This window comes from Ptychodera flava, chromosome 11 (genome assembly GCF_041260155.1).
Source record: "Ptychodera flava strain L36383 chromosome 11, AS_Pfla_20210202, whole genome shotgun sequence".
Taxonomy (NCBI): Eukaryota; Metazoa; Hemichordata; class Enteropneusta; family Ptychoderidae; genus Ptychodera; species Ptychodera flava.
In genome coordinates, this window is record NC_091938.1 from 35088917 (window position 1) to 35107999 (window position 19083).

Consider the following 19083-nt stretch of genomic DNA (forward strand, 5'->3'; position numbering starts at 1 on the left):
TAATTCATGGAAATTCAAACTTAACAAGGTGACGTAGTTGACTCTGGCTCTCGACCAATCAGTGAACAGTGACCCGAGGTCACAGTCTTTTTCAGGAAGTAAGTTAGCACCAGGGAGGTATCGCCACGGATCGCTGTGGAAATCGTGCCATTTCTTGCCACCGACCATGGAATATAGAGTGTACTGCTTCGATTGACAGCATTTTGGTAAGCTTTATTGAAATTTAAGTGGCGAAATCGCCACTCGGAAATTGGGTTATGTTTGAGCCTTGGGGTGAAACATTCATACCTTTTCTTCTTCCTCCGGTATTGCGTCCAGGGGTGAGGTGTAATTACAAAGCAATAAGTATTTGTCTTCTTGCAGAGTTGATAATTTGACACCAAGGTCATCTTGTTGACAGTTCAATGCCTGTATTCTGTCTGGGGCAAGTGTTGGAGATCACTCTTCTGGCATAATAGTGTCACCCTTTTTTTCTGTTGCCATTTTTGGACGGTATCTACGATCATGAGTTTTATGCTAATTTTTATGCGACTGATCATCGTGTTGCGGTTACTGTGTACAGTATATTGCCCAAGGTGTAATATAGCGCGATGAGCAGGCTGGAATGTTTCGTAAGAGTGTGTACGATGTTACACAGCTTTCATAAGAAATGACTGTCTGACCCGTATGGGGTATGGAAATAAGTCGTGGAAATGAAGTGCCTGATTGGACAGGTAGAACATGTGATTCAGGTAGCGGCCATATTGGAATGCAAATGAGGATATTGACGCATAAACAACAAACAAACAAACAAAGTCGCATTTAAAAACAATGGCGCCATCAAGAGTCTGGACCTGCTGTTTGTTTTGTTTGCCGGCTTTTTCTTATAGTGATGTCGAAAATTTTGTGCAAACCACATCAAAAATGCCACTAAGGTCTCTACAGAGAGCACATAAATTTTTCTATGAGGAATATATTCACAGATATGAAGGTAAGAACAATAATTGTACTGACAGTTTTTGGCGCTTACATTTATACAGCAATCGTACCTGGAGGATAGAAACGAAGCACGACTACAGCAGTTTGTTTACGTATGTGAGGTCATTTGAGGACAATTTCTTGAAACGACAGTAATGCCTTATGAGTTACCTACATTGTTTCTTTTAACACGTCTGTTTCCATTGAGTCAATAGCCGTAACCGCGTTTTATTTATAGTAGGGTCACAGGGGTCATGTACGTGTACCAGCGAAGACAATGTAGCAGTTATCACAAATCTGTGTCACACGCGACGCACAGCTCTGCGGCTTACATTTTACATACAATGTTTCATTTTTTCAAGGATTCTAAACAACCTCTATGTCGTCTTGACCTCTGCTAAAGTATGATGACTTGGTTTTATTCTCTCCACAGATATCCCCTGTGATGACAGAATCCTTGACAATGTCAATACAGGGCATTTGTTCAGAAACCCTGGAGCAACAACTAGAAATTTTTGCCACTTGAGATGACCTATTCCTGGACCTGTTCATCAAAAAAGACCTTCTACTATCAGCTTTACAGGTCGACCCCACCACAGCCACTCTCGATGACATTCTGTGTTTACTACCATTCACATGCAAAATCAAACTAGACAAAAACACAATCATCAACATTTCAGAGGCGGTTAGGGTTATTGTTCATGATTCACACCAATCCAAAAAACAGTTCAATACTGGTTTCAATACCAATGTCCCAAGGCATTGCTTCTTCTACATTTGCACATGTTTTAAAATTTGTTATTCAAGTCCTTCAATTTCATTGCGCTGATGTATTACAATTTATAATGACATCTGAACATCTTTATTTTGTGAACACTTTCTACAATTTTTGGATCAGGCAGTTATTTGTCGACTACTACTCAACTGTTAGCTTTGAAAATTTGTCAACACTGTCTGGAGGGATACCTCAAGCTCTTATATTTACACTGTGATCAATATGGAACTCTGTATTTTTGCCCCTTTTTTACCATTTTGATTTTAGACTTGGCTACTACCAACTACTCATACTCAAACTTTTACACTTCGCATACTGATAGATACACATTATCTTACTAAATTTTAAATTATGATGACATCTTGTGATTCCAATGCACATTTGTCCATTTTGAGTCTCCACCTTCAAATCTCAAAAAAATACATCATAGCTTTGACATTTCGTCAATCCTAACCACAATTTATATACATATACGACACTATAATTATCATGATACATTAATTTGGTATTTTCCCTTACAAATTCGCCATCACATACACGCAACACATCTGAAAGGATTGACACTGGTTGTTTCCTTCACCATCACATGTATAGTCTACAGGCTTAAGTCATTACATTTATCTGAAGTTGGTAGCTTAATTATCAGATTTTATTCCACTTTCAGTACATTAGCCAAACATTTATTTCGCTTTATTATGATTATTAATTTCGATTTGCCCAAGGTTTAGTAGCTAAATTGAGTTTTTTTCCCCATTTGCATATCCTAATATTGGCCTCTACTTTGCTTAGCTCCAAATTGGGCTTCACATCATTACAATTTCCTTACATTAGCCTACATTTAATTACCTAGATTCTCTGCTTCATTTTTTGCTCACGTGTGAACACGTGAGCATATGTCGCAGCGATGTTTGTCTGTCTGTGTGTCTGTCTGTCTCTCTGTCTGTCTGTTGGTCCATTTTCTCAAAAACGGCTGAACGTATTTCAGTCAAATTTGGTAGACATCTTCAGAATTCAAATGGCTAGAACTGAAAAGGTTTTGGTGGGCGTGGCTTGGATATTAATGAAGTTATGAAAGTTTTAATTTTTCTGTTACGCCGCGTATGACAAGTGAAAACAATCGACTGTTTGAGGGTGCTGTGAAATGTGCTTGTCCAGGTTGGCTACAGCTGGATAGCTCTGGTTTCAACCACGGTCCCTCCGTGTTTCAACCTCGTATTGAACATTAAAAATATGATATTTTATTACTCATTCAACTCACTATTCAAGATAAAATATCGTTTAGCAAATTAGCTTTATCCTTGGTAATTGATTGTTTCCCTCGCTGCTCGATCGCCAGAAATGAGTACATACGTTCTCTACCTAGCCTCATGGCATGGAAGTGCTGATGAATAATAACTTTGGGTCAAAGGTATTGAAGTGTCCAATCAGGTTCGTGCACAGAGTCCAAGGCCATGACCTACTTCATGTACTTCTGCACTGTTTGATTTTGCTTTGCCAAGAAACGTGTTCGTCATTGTCCATAGAAGTATGTTTGCTCTCCTTTGAGGTTGTTTGTGAAACAATTCCGGGATAGGCCTTGGAATGCATACGATCGGCATCGCGGCAGTGCATGTAGCTAGCCCTACGAGTATGACGAGAGTGTCCGGCTTTGGCTACGCCGCCTCCCACCTCCGGTAGGCGGCGTAGCCAAAGCCGGGACACTGTCGCCATACTCGTAGGGCTATGCATGTAGCGTACCATGCTTGTGTAACTGCCGAGCTCAATGTGCATTCACGGTTGATACTCGTGTACAATCATGATGTGTTCAATTCTGATGAAGATTCATAAGTCTTACTTTTGCAGTCTTTTTTCCGTACGATAATCCCGACAATACGTGTTACTGTTAGACGAGGTGGCCATTTTATGATAAGTTTCAATACTGCACAGCTACATAGCGTCACTATCGTGTGATCGAGGTACAGCGTTGTTGAACGGGATACAGAAACTCTGCAGAGGGAGAAACGATCGTTGACATGAACAGTCAATGTACTTCAGCACGTAGTCCGCAGATAGCGGATCGAGAAAATAAATGTGTCCCAGTAAATAACGGAATATTTATGTACATTAACTCGATATTAATCAAATTTCCAGCTCATCGCAAAAAAATGTATTGCAAAGATTAATTTGTCACTGACAAATACTGCACTGTATGGAAAAAACAGTCTGTAGAATAGTTCAACTTCAAGTGGTATTACCCGAGACAAACACTTGTGTTGTCAATTTTGATTTCATTTCATAAACTTCATACTTCATCGAGTATCATGTATTTCAGCCTTTGTGAAGCCATTTTATTGATATTTTCAATTTTTGTCTTGGCTTTGTTGTGGAACATATTGAATCGTTTCTGTGGACATGTAGGCAAAAGTGTGACGGGGTCGAAGTGACTTGGGTACCTGGGGCCGACCAAAACCAGTGTGAATTACTGGGGTCAAAGCGGACAGCGGCCGGGATGACGTGTTCCCCAAGCGAGCTACCTTCAGAAGTCTGTTTCATCGCAAAAAACGTCAACTTTTAAAACCCGTCATTTATTTACTGATGTTATTCTCAGCATCACAAACATATACGCCTCTGCTATGTATCACAGCAAATAGTTATATTTGAGCGCCCCGTAAATGGGATCCTCGTTTTTTTGCGAACCCGGAAGTGTGTCTTGCTCAATGCATTTCCTACCCATAGCGAGGGAAACTGCCCGCGTTCCCATGCTCCGATGCACCCTTTTTCAATGCCAGTGCAACGCCATCTGTGCAAATTTTGTGGTGGTATGCTCCCGTGTGATGGAAAACCTCTCTTATTCTAACAATGACGTAGTTGACTTTGGACTTCGATTTCGTAAATGTGATGTCCATGCAGTGAGTTGGGGTTGGCGCGCTTATAATGCAATCTTCGCCCGCCTGCGGTCCGATATCCCGCATTTATTAGCGATATTTATCTGTTTTGACGACCAAAGTTGGCAAAACTTGCAAAACTTGCTATGTACATTAAAGATACTATGATACAAGATTATTGAAAGTCATTTGACATTTTTTTCAGCCAATTCCCAATATGCATATTTAATGAACCTTCCAAATTAGGGATATATACTGGCATTTACTTGATAAAATTTGGCGAAACATGCTGTGTACATTGATCATTATACCAGGTTATAACAGTATTGAAAGTCATTTTCCATTTTCATGTCAGCTAATCCATAATTTGCATAAATAGCTAACAAGCTTTCACGGTTTGGCATATAGAGCTTGAAGGACTTGACCAAAGGTAATTACACATGCTATATTGTGATACAATGACAGTACTCAAAGAAATTAGTTATTTTTATTTCAGCTAATTACATATTTGAATACTTAATGACCTTTAGAATTGATCTGTGGTGAAATTCATTGTGTTGATCATAACACTTTAAATGTAGCAAAGCATGTAGCAAAGGTTCAAACTTGCACATAAATGCAATATATAATGAAACACGTGAGCATTTTCAGTTCATATCTGGTACTTCAATTTCCTTATAGTCTACAACCTGTAGTTATACCTTCATTGTAACTTTTCATTAACATTTCTGAAATTTATCCATAGTTAGTAGGTTCATTGTGAGTTTCATTATATTCCACTGATTATTTAGCTTTATTGTGATTTTTACTTCGTTTTTCTTTATGTTTGCCCAAGGTTTAGTTAGCTAAATTGTGGTTTTTAGCTCCCATAGCCATATGTATATATGGCAATGGAAGCTATTCTTATAGGCTAGGGAAATGTCTGTATGTATGATTGTCTGTATGTCTGTATGTCTGTCCGTCAACATCAAAAACTCCAAAACCGCTGTACATTTCATCTTGATATTTGATGTGTACATGGATGATGGGCTGTAGATGAGATTTTGTTCAAATGAAGTTGTCATTGCCAAAAATATGCAAATTAAGTGAAAAAATGTAAAAACAGTCAAAATTGAAAAAACTCAATAACCACTGAGCAGATTACATGAAAAATTGGCATGTAAGTACTTTGGGCTGACATGAAATGATTGTGCACAATTTGGGTCAGTATCTTGGACTTGCTATTTTTCATGAATTTTTTTGTAATTTTCTCCCATTTTTGGTCAAAAAATCTTCTTCTCTGAAACCACAAGTCCGATTGATTTGAAACTTGGTATGGAAGTGCATAGGAATGACCTTTGCCAAATTTGGGCAAATCGTGGCGAAATTTGCATATTTTTAGTTTACACTTCCATAGACTCCCATGTATTAGGCAGATCTCCATAGACTCCCATGTATAAGGCCACAAAAAATAAAAATTTAGTTTCTCATCGTATTCATATTGCAAAAAGGATGCAGTGACACAATTTTTAGTCCCCATGGATGAAGTCCGTTGGGCTTATAGATTGGGTTATGTTCGTCTGTTCGTCCATCTGTGAGTCCATCCGTTCACGCAGACATCTCGGATATTTTGACAAAATGTCATGTGACCTTGATGACCTTTGATCTCAAATATACATATTTGTCCATAACTCAGTAACCACAAGTGCTACCACCCTTCATATATGGTATGATGGGACACCTTTATGACGCCACATATTGTACCTCATTAATTATGCACATATCTAATTTTCAGCGAGCCAATAGAGCTAGAGGTCTGATTTTTGGTATATAGGGATAACTTAGCAAAACAATTTTTTTGACAAAATGTCATGTGACCTCGGTGACCTTTGACCTCAAATAAACATATTTGTCCATAACTCAGTAACCACAAGTGCTACACCCTTCATGTATGGTATGATGGGCCATATATTGTACCTCATTAATTATGTGCATATCTAATTTTGAGCGAGCCAATAGAGCTAGCGGTCTGATTTTTGGTATATAGGGATAACTTATCAATACAATTTTTTTGACAAAATGTCACGTGACCTTGGTGACCTTTGACCTCAGATATACATATTTGTCCATAACTCAGTAACCACAAGTGCTACACCCTTCATGTATGGTATGATGGGACACCTTATGACGCCACATATTGTACTTCATTTATTATGCGCATATCTAATTTTGAGCGAGCCAATAGAGCTAGAGGTCTGATTTTTGGTATATAGGGATAACTTAGCAATACAATTCTTTTGACAAAATGTCATGTGACCTTGATGACCTTTGACCTCAAATATACATATTTGTCCATAACTCAGTAACCACAAGTGCTACACCCTTCATGTATGGTATGATGGGACACCTTATAACGCCACATATTGTACCACATTAATTATGTGCATATCTAATTTTGAGCGAGCCAATAGAGCTAGAGGTCGGATTTTTGGTATATAGGGATTACTTAGCAAAACAACTATTTTGACAAAATGTCACGTGACCTCGGTGACCATTGACCTCAAATATACATATTTGTCCATAACTCAGTAACCACAAGTGCTACACCCTTCATATTTGGTATGATGGGACACCGTATGACACCACATACTGTACCTCAACAATTATGCACATATCTCATTCTGAGCAAGCCAACAGAGCTGGATGTCTGATTTTTGGTATATAGGGATAACTATAGGAGAGAAATTTTTTGACAAAATGTCATGTGACCTCGAGACCTTTTACCTAAAATGTATGTTTATGTCAATAAATAAGTAACCACAAGTGCTATGTCCTTTGTATTCAGTAGGATGGGAGACCTTATGACAACACACGCTTTACCTCATTAATTATGTACACATCTAATTCTGGGCAAGCGAATAGAGCTAGAGATCTGATTTTTTGGCATATAGGGATTAATTAGCAATATAATTTTTTTTTTCAAAATGTCATGTGACTTCGATGACCTTTGACCTTGATTATACATATATATGCATATCTCAGTAACCACAAGTTCTATACCCTCCAATTTTGATAGGATATTAGACCTTAAGATGTCACATCTTGTACCTCATTTATAATGCGCATATGTACTTCTTGGCTGGCCAATACTGCTAGAGGTCTGATCTTTTTTCCCGATTTAGAACCATAACTTAGACATGCCTCATGTGTTTCAAATTGGGAACAACGACATAGACCTATGTGCCCATAGATCTCAACATATACCGGTACACTCCAGTGATACTTCTTAATGACCACATTTTCCTGCCCCATCAAGACTAATACTCCTATTACAAGTGGGGACTATGTCATTGTAAATGACTTGTTGAGTTAATGGTTGTATCACAGTATTCGATATATCTAATTCTGTATTTTTTCCATTTTATATTCTGAATTAATACATTAAACATATTTCACTGTCTCCAGTACATTACATATAAGTATTTTCACTTCATGCACTTTATCCCTTTCACACATGTTCAAATATCTGACCAGAGAACAAACACTAAATAGTCCAGGATGGGAGCACGGTGTCATTGACGCTATTTTTTGCGTATTTCAGAACAATTTTGCGTAAAATACGCAGGATTTTGCGTTAACGGAAACGCTGCCTCCACTGACTTGAGCCTATTTGACCCTTTTGATCTGAATTTGAAACAACTCGATGTGAGGAATAGTCAGATTGTGAAGACGATGCATTAAGTCTTCTTTGTGCGGTGGACTAAAATTACTTACCAATTATTGCTTCAATAATGTTACCATCAAGGGCCTTCTTCTGATTTGCACCTGTTAGGTTTGCACCGATCAATTCACTGTGTTCAAAGAAAATCTTGAGCAAATGAAGGGCACAGCATGTCCCTCCCACGTTCCATAACTTGTTTTCTGCAAGCCGTAGTTGCTGCTCATAAAGGTATACACCAGACCTTGGCATTAGCTCAACTATCTGGAATATAAAAAATTACTTACAAACAAACTTGTATTACTATCATGACAAAAATTTTGCAAACAAAATGTCCATCTGGCAGCCATCTTGGATCGCATCACAAAATTAATTGCCATGCACATGGACACTACACGATACAATGCCTGTGTGCCAAGTTTGAACGATATCTGTTCAGGGACAGTTTAGTTATCGTTCAGAAACATGAAAAAATTATTAAAAAATGACCGCCCGGTGGCCATATTGGCTCTTATTGCGAAATAATGATATTCCATATGGTGTATTTCAATATAATACTGTAAATTTGAAGGCTGTTGAAAACAGAAATACTGTAAAACGTGATTTTTTTTTACTAAAGAAGCTATAAAATACCAAGCCAAGTAGGTGAAAATACTTCATGTTTTGGCTAAATACCACTTTTTACTGATTTAGCTGATGGGGAAGTGATACTGTCTGGCAGGAAAAGGGTTATGGAGCTTTAACAAAAACTGCTAAATTATAGTAGCTGAAGTTGCAAACTATGGCTTCATAAATTTGAAGTGTTTGACTGATGGGGAAAAATGCCAACCTTGGCACTTTTTTCAGATGAAGTAATTAAGATTCATGAAGTTGATGGAAGTCCTAGAGTGAAACTTCAGGCACTATTTTCAGCAGTTTTTGTTAAAAACTATGTGTGTTATGAATAGCGGAAATGGCCTGTCTTGAATAACCAACCCGATAGCTGGCATTTATGTAAAATTGGCTTTGCTGAACTTGTTTTTAAAATAATGTAAATACTTACAGCTTAGTTGAGTTGTGTGGTGTCTCTTACTTCTCTGATAATTAGTGGCATCAATGAGCTAGGTGGTTTGTACTTGAACGGTATCTGTTTCCCAGGAATGGGCTGAATGACAGTGGTTTTATCACATTTAATATCAAATACATCTGTCATGTCTGCAGTGCCTGTATGATTGTATGCTGGAGATGGACAAAGACATAAAAAATGACATAAAAAGTTGCTTGAAAAAGTATATACTTTTTGGATCATTTATGATTCAATTACTTTACAGTGGGTTTGATTTATATGGGGATAAGCTTGTCTTGACTGGCTAACTTCTGATAGCCACAAAAAAAGTGAATTTGCATGGTGTACCGGTACATATGCACATTGATTTTTGTTTTGATCCGGTCTAAAATGGCTGTGTAGCGGCCATTTTGTTTCCTATATTTAATGACTGTGCGTTCGTTCACGGAAATTTTTCAGAGATGCTGGGCGCGATTGCATTGACAGTTGGTTCATATATTGATCCTTGTGTCATATATATATACCGATTTTTGTAATGATTCGATCAAAAATGGCTGTGTCACAGCCGTTTTCTTTCCTGTATTTGATATCCATCCTCAGGGTCACCATATATGATCCACGTGGGTTCAAGGATTGTATTAATATTAATGCTATGACCATGCATAGGGGCTACACTATGGCATACATATGCAGGACCATTCATATTGATATGGCTTCCATAATTCATGCTAATTTGCATAATTTGGGATTAGAGTGCTGTTTCTAGTAAGACTGTGCCAAATTTGATGAAACTTTGTGAAGATGTTTTTCACACAAATTTCTAATATTAATCAATGACATATGTCAGTATTGCATCAATTAATTGCTAATTTGCATATTTGGTGAACTTTTGTAATGAGGGTGATATCTAGAAATACCACAACAGATTTAATAAAACATGATACAAATCTTCAGCACACAGCCGTACAAAAGTGTACAAAGATATTTACAGTATCATGTTAATTAATTGATAATTTGTATTTTTCATTACTTTTCCTAATTAGTTGGCTATCTCTAGAAATATTGCTTTACATTTTATGAAATGTGGTGCAGATGTTGATCTGTCAGTATCATAATACTATGTGAATGCATTAAGGAGTATCGTGTCAATTAATTGCTTATTTACATGTTCAATGAACTTTCATAATTATTGTGATATGTCTAGTAATGCCACATCAAATTTAATAAAACATGGTACAGATTTTGTTCTTCCAGTAGTCTAATGGCGTGCAAAGATATGTCGCAGTTTCTTATCAATTAATTGCTTATTTGCATATTCAATGAATTTTCGAAATTAGGCAGATATGTCAAGAAATAGTTCAACAAATTTGGTACAGATGTTGAGCTCACATTGCTTTAACAGTGAATAAAGACATTTATCTTTGTCATGTTAAAAAAAAATAATTTGCATATGAAATGAACTTTCTTGGTTAGAGTGATATGTCAAGGTATGCTGCATCAAATTTGATGAAACATGGTACAGATGTTGACCTTTGAGTACTGTAATACTGTGTGAAGACATAAAGAAGTATGATGTAAATTAATTTCTAATTTGCATATTTGATGAACTTTCACAATTAGTACCAAATGTCTGGAAGTGTTGCATCAAATTTGATGTAATGCGATATTGATCCGATGTAAATCTTCCAGTAGTGTCATGACGTGCAATGTTATGTAACAGTATCATTGTACAGATGTTAATCTCAAAGTACTGAAATACTGTGTGAAGACATTAAGAAGCATCATGTCAATTAATTGCTAATTTGTAAATTTGATGAACTTTCATAATTAGTGTCTAGAAGTGCTGAAGTGAATTTAGTGAAATTTGGTACGTATATTTATCCTCCAATAGTGTAATGGCATGTAAAGATATGTAGCAGTATCATATCAATTAACTGCCGATTTGCAAACATTATTAATTTTCCTAATTAAGGCCAGTATACCAAGAAATGGTTCATCAAATTTCATGTAACTTGGTACAGATGTTGTGCTCTCATTGCTTTAACAGTGAATAATGACGTTTATCAGTGCCATGTTGATAAAATTCAATATGCGTAAATAATGAACTTTCCTAATTTGAGTGATATGTCCAGAAATACTGCATCGAATTTAATGAAACATGGTATATATGTTGATCTCACAGTGGTGTAATACAATTCAGTAACACTTTGAAGTGTCATTTAACTTAATTGCTTCTTTGCATACATAATGAATTTTGGTTTTTAGGGTGAATGCCCAGAAGCACTGCATCAAAATGTATGAAATGTGATACAGTTGATAATCTGTCAGTGTTATAATTGAATGAAAAATGATTTGCAACATCCTGTCAACAAATTACTACTTGAATCATTTTTGAAATAAGGGTGGCAGCGTTACTAAAATTGGTTTTACATTTTCACAACCATGGAGCTCATTTTCGGCCATTAATTTGTCATCATCACCACCATCATCATTATCATACCTTCTCACTAGTATGACGATCACCTTTGTCATCATCATCATTATCACCATTATCACCCCTCTCACTAGTATCACCATCACCTTTGTCATCATCATCACCATTATCACCCCTCTCACTAGTATCACCATCACCTTTGTCATCATCATCACCATTATCACCCCTCTCACTAGTATCACCATCACCTTTGTCATCATCATCATTATCATCATCCCTATTCCCTGGTATACTGTAAAATTTTGTGTTCTTCATAAATTCTCAACAATTTCTGCTTTGCCTTGCCAGTAAATATGCCAGTTTCAAGCAAGTGATGTAAATATGCTTTAGCTGTTTTGATGAAGTACCTGATAAGTCATCAATGTCTAAGATTTGCATCTGTGGTTCATCAATGCTTGATGGAAAGCATTTCACGGCAATTTCTGTAGATGTTGTTCTTCTATATTACGGGGATTTTTTTAGGAGATTTTATTTTAGCGGAAAATCAGCCCAGCGAAAATAGTGAAAATAAAAGTATTCTACAGTAGTCTTATAAAGTTGGTTCATTACTTCAGTAGTTGCATGTTTACTGGTTTTGTTTTGTTTTTTTTGGGGGGGTCACCATATTTTTTTTGCCTGTAAAAGGGGATTCATCATTGTTTGGTATTGGGTGAAAGGGGGGGGGGTCTGCCTGATTTTGAAAACCAATGACACAACTGTTGATGATGCAATATCCCCACCTGTTTAATGGTGTTTGAATAACTTTAATCAAAATTAATCAAAAAACAAAAGTACAAACTTACACTGGTGGAGACTGTCATCAATGATGACTTGTTAAATGAAATGTAATGAATTTGAATGGAAATGTCCCTCTGCACTTCATCCACAGTGACTATAAGAAATACATTACAACCATTGGCTCATCCAACTTGGTGTCAAAAACACTTTGTTCCTTTGGTTCTCATCCAGTGGGCCATGGGCACATTGATCAAACAGTGGATTGCTATGTCCAGTATGCTGATTTTGGATATGATATAAAACTGACTGCCATTTGGCCAAAATCGGTTCTCCATTTCCCTCTGGAGTGCTTGCTGCAGACCAATACAGATGGTTGGTGATAGATTGCTTCCATAAAGCAACACCCTCGTATTCTTTCAGAAGTGAAAGCTGGGTAAGCTTCTTGTTAATGGCTGTAAACAAGAAAAAAAATGTCTACAGAATCAAACATTTAACAAGCTGTCTGTTTTGTGGTTATTTGCCAAATATCTCTCTTAGACTAGTAAATTAAAGTGAAGTAGCCTAGTACACATAGTTTGTACAATCAACACCAACAAGCTGCTTGAAGACTTGCAACCGGCTTTCAAAAACTGCACGATAGGTAGCGGTACATGTGTACATTTACACTATCTTTTAAGGTGGTTGGAAAGGCTAGAGCGTCAGTTATAAACGTCAATAAAACTATTAATTAAAAATATAAAAGTAGTCAACATTCTCTGTGGAATAAAAAAAACTAGACATTTGGGCACAAAGGCATTGCAGAGTTATAGCCTGTTGAAACTTCTGAAAAACTGACCAAATAAGAAGAAGTTGGGGAGTCCTTAGTGTATTAACTATGGTAGAGGTCCCCTAGCTTTTAATAAAATGTTTGAAAAGGGAAAGTCATTATTTGCTGTTTTTCAGGAAAGTTTGACAAGGCGGTGCTGGCATTCAGAGTGAGTGACTGCTATTGTAAATGCATTTTTAGATTCTATGAGTGTCAAAGAAGTGTCAAAAGTGAGATTAACCAAAAAGACTGCTCTGTGACTTCAAAAGAGGGGTGCAAATATGGCTTGTTTTCAACATTTTTGACAGAATAACAGTTTTCCTACATAATTGTATACCAATTTAATCCAACCTTTGAAATGAGATATGGACATGGAATTTTTACATCCTATTAACAAGGTTACAGATAAGATTTGTATGGCACAATTTTCCTGTATTTGAAGTACTTTTTGAAAAATCACATTTTGAAATTTGAAAGAATTTGTAATAATTTTTTGATATGTAAACCCATGTAAAGTCATAAAAACAAATTTTATTTACAAATCCTGCCGTACAAATCTTACAATAAATAGTGTCAACATATTTATAACTAATTTGGTAATATTAATACTATCCAATAATTATTAAATTCAAATATGTAAAAAAAATATGAAAAATTAAATTTTAATATTTACTGGTGTAATATTTCAAAAGCATGGCTGCAAATATACAATTTTCATATTCTTTGGAGAAAGCATTAACTAAGGGAGTTATCCTGAAAATTTGAACTAAAGCCATCGCCACTCTGAAGGACATTGTTTCGCAGCCTCTTCAGAACATGCTTCGGGTCCATACCCAGTATGATGGTATCTGATGGGTTGCACAGATTTTTTACATGCATTCTGTCTTCTAATGGATTTCCATCGAAGTTCATCTTGAGGAAAGACCGGTTAGCTGACGCACCATCGAAAAGCGCGAAATCAACTTGAAAACCCCAGTCTAACAGCTTGTTGACAGCTTCCCAGAAAAGGACATATATCTGGTGCGCTTGAATTTGGTGAGTCGGAAAATGTGCAAAGGGGAATGTAAACCCAGTGTGACCGAGAAACTCGAACTACAGGGTATGGGTCGCCAAGGCTGCCGTCTTGGAACCATGTCTCAATACATCCATACCGGTACACTCTTCTCCAAGATCGACAGCCCCCACCAAGTTGTTGATTCCACCTTTATTACATATTTGTGCAGGTCTCCTTGGATTTCATCGTAGACTATTCGGCCTGAAAAACCTGAAGTCGGGACTTCCTTTTCAACGGCCATGTCTCTCATCCACCGAAAAACGTCTTCGCTGAAGCCAGGTTTCTGGTCAATAACGTTTTTATAGAGTTGAAGCACTCTTGGAGAAGGTAGGACCATATACCCACTTTTTCTAATGTCCTCGTACCCTTTGGGCGTTCTTAACCATAACTGTAGCGCAAAACTTACGACTTCTCTCTCCCATCTTCTTCCTGTTGATGCGTTGCTGTTTTGGCCATCTAAATAATTAACTTTTTGGCATGATCAGACAGGTTTGGAAATTTGGTCAATGTTTGACTTAAGCTATCAGCAGCTTCTTTTTTGCAATCGCCAGATGAGGCAGCTACCTGCAATATAAGATATAGTAACAAACTACACAATATGGGATTTTTTTGAGAACCACAGGCATGTCGTTTGGCATAGTGCTAGGTACTTTCACTTTTATATCATTTTGTCAAACTTTCCATTGATACTTAAAGCATCAAATTGGTGACGATTAATCTTAATGATAAAATAGATTGGTCGATATTTTAATATTGTGTGTGGTGTAAATGTTTTCTCTGACATAATCGATTGAAACAGACAAATTCTAAACATTATGGTAATCACAACCAAAGTGGGTTTCACTAGTTTCATGACAGGTTTTACGAAAAATTATCCAAAATGTTATCATGGCACTGTAACTTGCCCTCTGACCTCTACAGTGAATCACGGGTAAAATTTGATAGTGACAGAGAGAATCGTTCACCAAGTTGATGTGATGGATGTTTTTGAACTTGTGGCTGCTGGTCACAATTTACTGATAACTGGCCCAGCCAATACTGGTAAAACAAGTCTTATTAAGCAGTTATATAGACGGTTCAGGAATGTGAAGAAAATACATGTAACTGCATCCACAGTATGAAGAGGCTACAACACACTACATGCCTGGGTGGGTTTGCTAGTAAGTTTCATCTAAACGGCAGCTTTTCTCTAAACGGCACAGTATATTTTCATACCAGTCAATCTAAGTATTAATCGGTACAAAAGTATGCTAAAATACCTGACAAAGTGCATAATACCATTATAGATTCGAGACGGAAGATATCTCAATCAAGAACTATGTGTTTTGCTGGAAAGTGACCCTGCATTTATTGCTGCCAAGCAGCGAATTTTGTCAGCCGACATACTTGTGATTGACGAGATTTCAATGGTAAGTATATTACAAGCAGTCAAATTACGTGAGTGAAGACAAACTATTCAAATGACCCCTTTGCTGTATGAAATGTTAGATGTTGTGTATCTATTAGCAGAGAAGAGATTGTGTACAGTTTGCCAGTATGTCAGCTTTATTTCAAGTAGTCAAACAACTGGAGCAGTTCTTGATATCAAACAAAATTCATGAAAACAGATCTTGTCCCTGTAAAAATATAGAAATGATAAATAGAAATAATGGTAGGAGAGAATGAATACATGGTTGCAAAATGTCACCCATTTAGATAACGCAGGGAACAATGATAATATTTTCCTAGAGTCATCTCAAGTAATGTTTTGACAGCGGTCGTAACCTAGCCGAAGAAACTAAGAAAACACGTGATTATGTAAATTAACACACGAGTTGTTTACTCCACGACAGTATTTCGAGAGTAATCCCGGAGAAAGTCCCAGAATCACTGTGTCTGACTACAGACGATTAGTCTCGAATCCATCCCTTGGTCAAGCTCACGGCTAAGAAATGATTGACAATGTAAGTTTCTCTATCTGATAGAGGGACCGTGGTTATGCATACGACGCCTGACAGCAGTGGGGTTGCTTGAATGAGGAATGAACAGAGTCTTGCGGAAGTTGTCGCTCTCTTGGGCGTCCCTCTTGTTAAAAACAGACTCCCCATTTCCTCACTAAAATCTTTGCAAAATATACATGGTGGAACAGGGAGTCTGAAACATGGCTAAAGTGGGAGGTCTTAGAAAAATAGAGACCCAACGAAGATTTATATGCGTGCTTCCCACAACGATTGGAATTTTAAAAGTAAAACACAGTGACACGATGAGCTTGAGTTATCTTTCCCAATGTCTGAGGTACATATACCGGTACTGTATTATTTTTAACGAAAAATTTATATATGTCTCTGTTGAAGTGATTACTGAAATTGAACATTTAAGTTGATGTGTTCCACTTTATCGCTAGCTATACTGTACGATTGAATTTCAAGACTGATAGCCCAAATTGAGTATAAACAAAAGAAATACTAGAATTTAATTAACTGAAATGTGACTTGTCATTCCCTAATGTAATTCCTTCAAGCAAGAGCCTTATTTCCGCTCCACAATGCTGCATGCACGCAAAAAAACTAGTATCTTTGGTATACGTAGCTGTTAATGTAAAAAGGCTCAAAGATTACGACGATGCCCAACGTCTGCGCTGTCGCTATACTCATATGTTTCGTTATCACGTGAGAAAAACATCCACTTGTTTATCGATCGAACGTACGTGTACACCTTCCTACTAGTACTACACATGCAAAAATCAACCCATTTGTCAAATTCTCTGAACTAGTAATGTAGTTGTCTATGTCGGAGTGTTTATTTACTTGAGTCTCCATTAGTTTAGTACATAACTCATCTGTGATATAGTACAGTTTTTCTCATATGGTGTTAATTTTTTCGCGCCGATTTGTTATAAATGCCGCGGCGTCAAAAAAGTTTGCATACTTTCATTTATTTCATTTGACATACTATCATTTATTGCACTCGACAGATAAGCAAGAAGGTGTTCGAACAGATGGAAGAGGTGTGTTAAAAGATACGAAAGAAGGAAGGTTACTACGGCAGAGTCCAAATAATCACTTATGGAGATTTTCTCCAATTGCCGCCTGTGGCGAATCCTCTATATCTCGACAATGGCGATTTTTGCTTTATGTCTTGATTGGTAGATAACTTAGACCATATAAACTTAGACAAAATATATAGACAAAGCGATCCTGTATTAATAAAAGCTGTTAAAGAAACCGCCAGAGGAAACATAAGCGATGATACAGATCGTTTCCTCAAAGGTCTCTCCAGGCCTTTACCGGTAGCAGACAAGGGCTGCAAAAGCACACATATCTTTGCAACGAATTTAGAAGTTAAAATGTACAACTCAGACCGACTATTCAAAATGGAAGGAAATATGAAAATTTATGCTTCAAAAGATGAAGGTATGTTCATTCATAATATATTAGTGGTCAGTGCTGTTGTTGTGTTACTTTGTCACTTTGATTAAGTCTGTACGTGCCGCCCGATCCGGTTCGGTCCCTCTAAGGGATCGTACCAGATTGTTAAAGCCCCTGCCAATAAACGAACAGACAATTTAACATATATGATGATCTGAAACGGTCCGAATACTGTTGGTTTGGAAAACTAGTAAGCAGCGCTTCAGTGGATGTGTTTGGAAATAGATTTAAAGCTTGGGCGATGTATTTTGCAAGATTACATGTTTTTGCTATCACAAAGAAGGAAATTGGAAAATAACACTGTTCTTTTCTTAGGTAAACTTGTTCGATTCATAACTTGTGTGATGAGTAACAATTCTGTTAATGTTTTTATTATTTATTGTTTTAGGTGATCCGGCCTACTTACGGAACATGCAAGTGCAGAAAATGCTGCATTTGAAAGTCGGATCGCCCGTGATACTCCTTCGGAATTTGAGCCATGATATAGTGAATGGGCTGCAGGGTGTAATTCGTTCCATGAGTGATGATCACGTCGTTGTTTTATTTGACAATGGAAAACTGTGTCAGATACAGGCAGAGAGTTTTAGTGTCTACATCCCGGACAGGAAATGCATCGATTGGTGTTTGAAATGGGCATTTTCGGTACCGATAGCACCGATCAACCCTTTCGACGAAGATTTGAACAGCCCTTGTTTACTTTGATCGCACGATGGAACAACCAGTCGTGTTCTTAGATGTACCTGCTCAGTTTGACAGTCAACTTTTCACTTTTTTGCAGTCCATATGTGTTGTTATGAGTCCTGATGCTGATGTTCTCGACGGAGGAAATAACCAGGACTTTGATACACTAAGAGTATTTTTTTTAGAGTATGACTCATTTTTACGCTCCCATATATGCATATCTATATATGCAAATGGGAGGTATTCGTATAAGGTGGCAAAATGGCGTCTGTGTGTATGTATGTAAGTATGTATGTATGTCTGTTAGTCCGTCCACATCAAAAACTCCTAAACCGTAGCACCTACTCTCTTAGTATTTGATGTACAGGTGCACCTAGGGGTGGGGATGTGAAATTTGTTCAAATGAACATGTCAGTGCCAAAAATATGCAAATGAGGGGAAAAAAGGAAAATTCTGCAAATGGCTAAAACTCAGTAAGCATTGGTCAGATTTGGTTGAAACTTGGTATGCAGATTTCTTTAGATATTCTTAATTATGTGTGCAAAAATTGGGATGAATTTGCATGTTTTTATTTTAGGGTATTTTTT

General features: G+C 37.1%; 1 long non-coding RNA gene across 1 annotated transcript; it reads left to right on the forward strand.

The window, feature by feature from the left end:
- Nucleotides 1-95: 95 nt before the first annotated feature.
- On the forward strand, nt 96-18889 carry LOC139144154 (uncharacterized). The gene is made up of 5 exons (XR_011554766.1): nt 96-206; nt 14578-14735; nt 15695-15817; nt 17362-17800; nt 18204-18889. It is a non-coding gene; the product is annotated as an uncharacterized lncRNA (long non-coding RNA).
- The last annotated feature ends 194 nt before the right edge of the window (nt 18890-19083 follow it).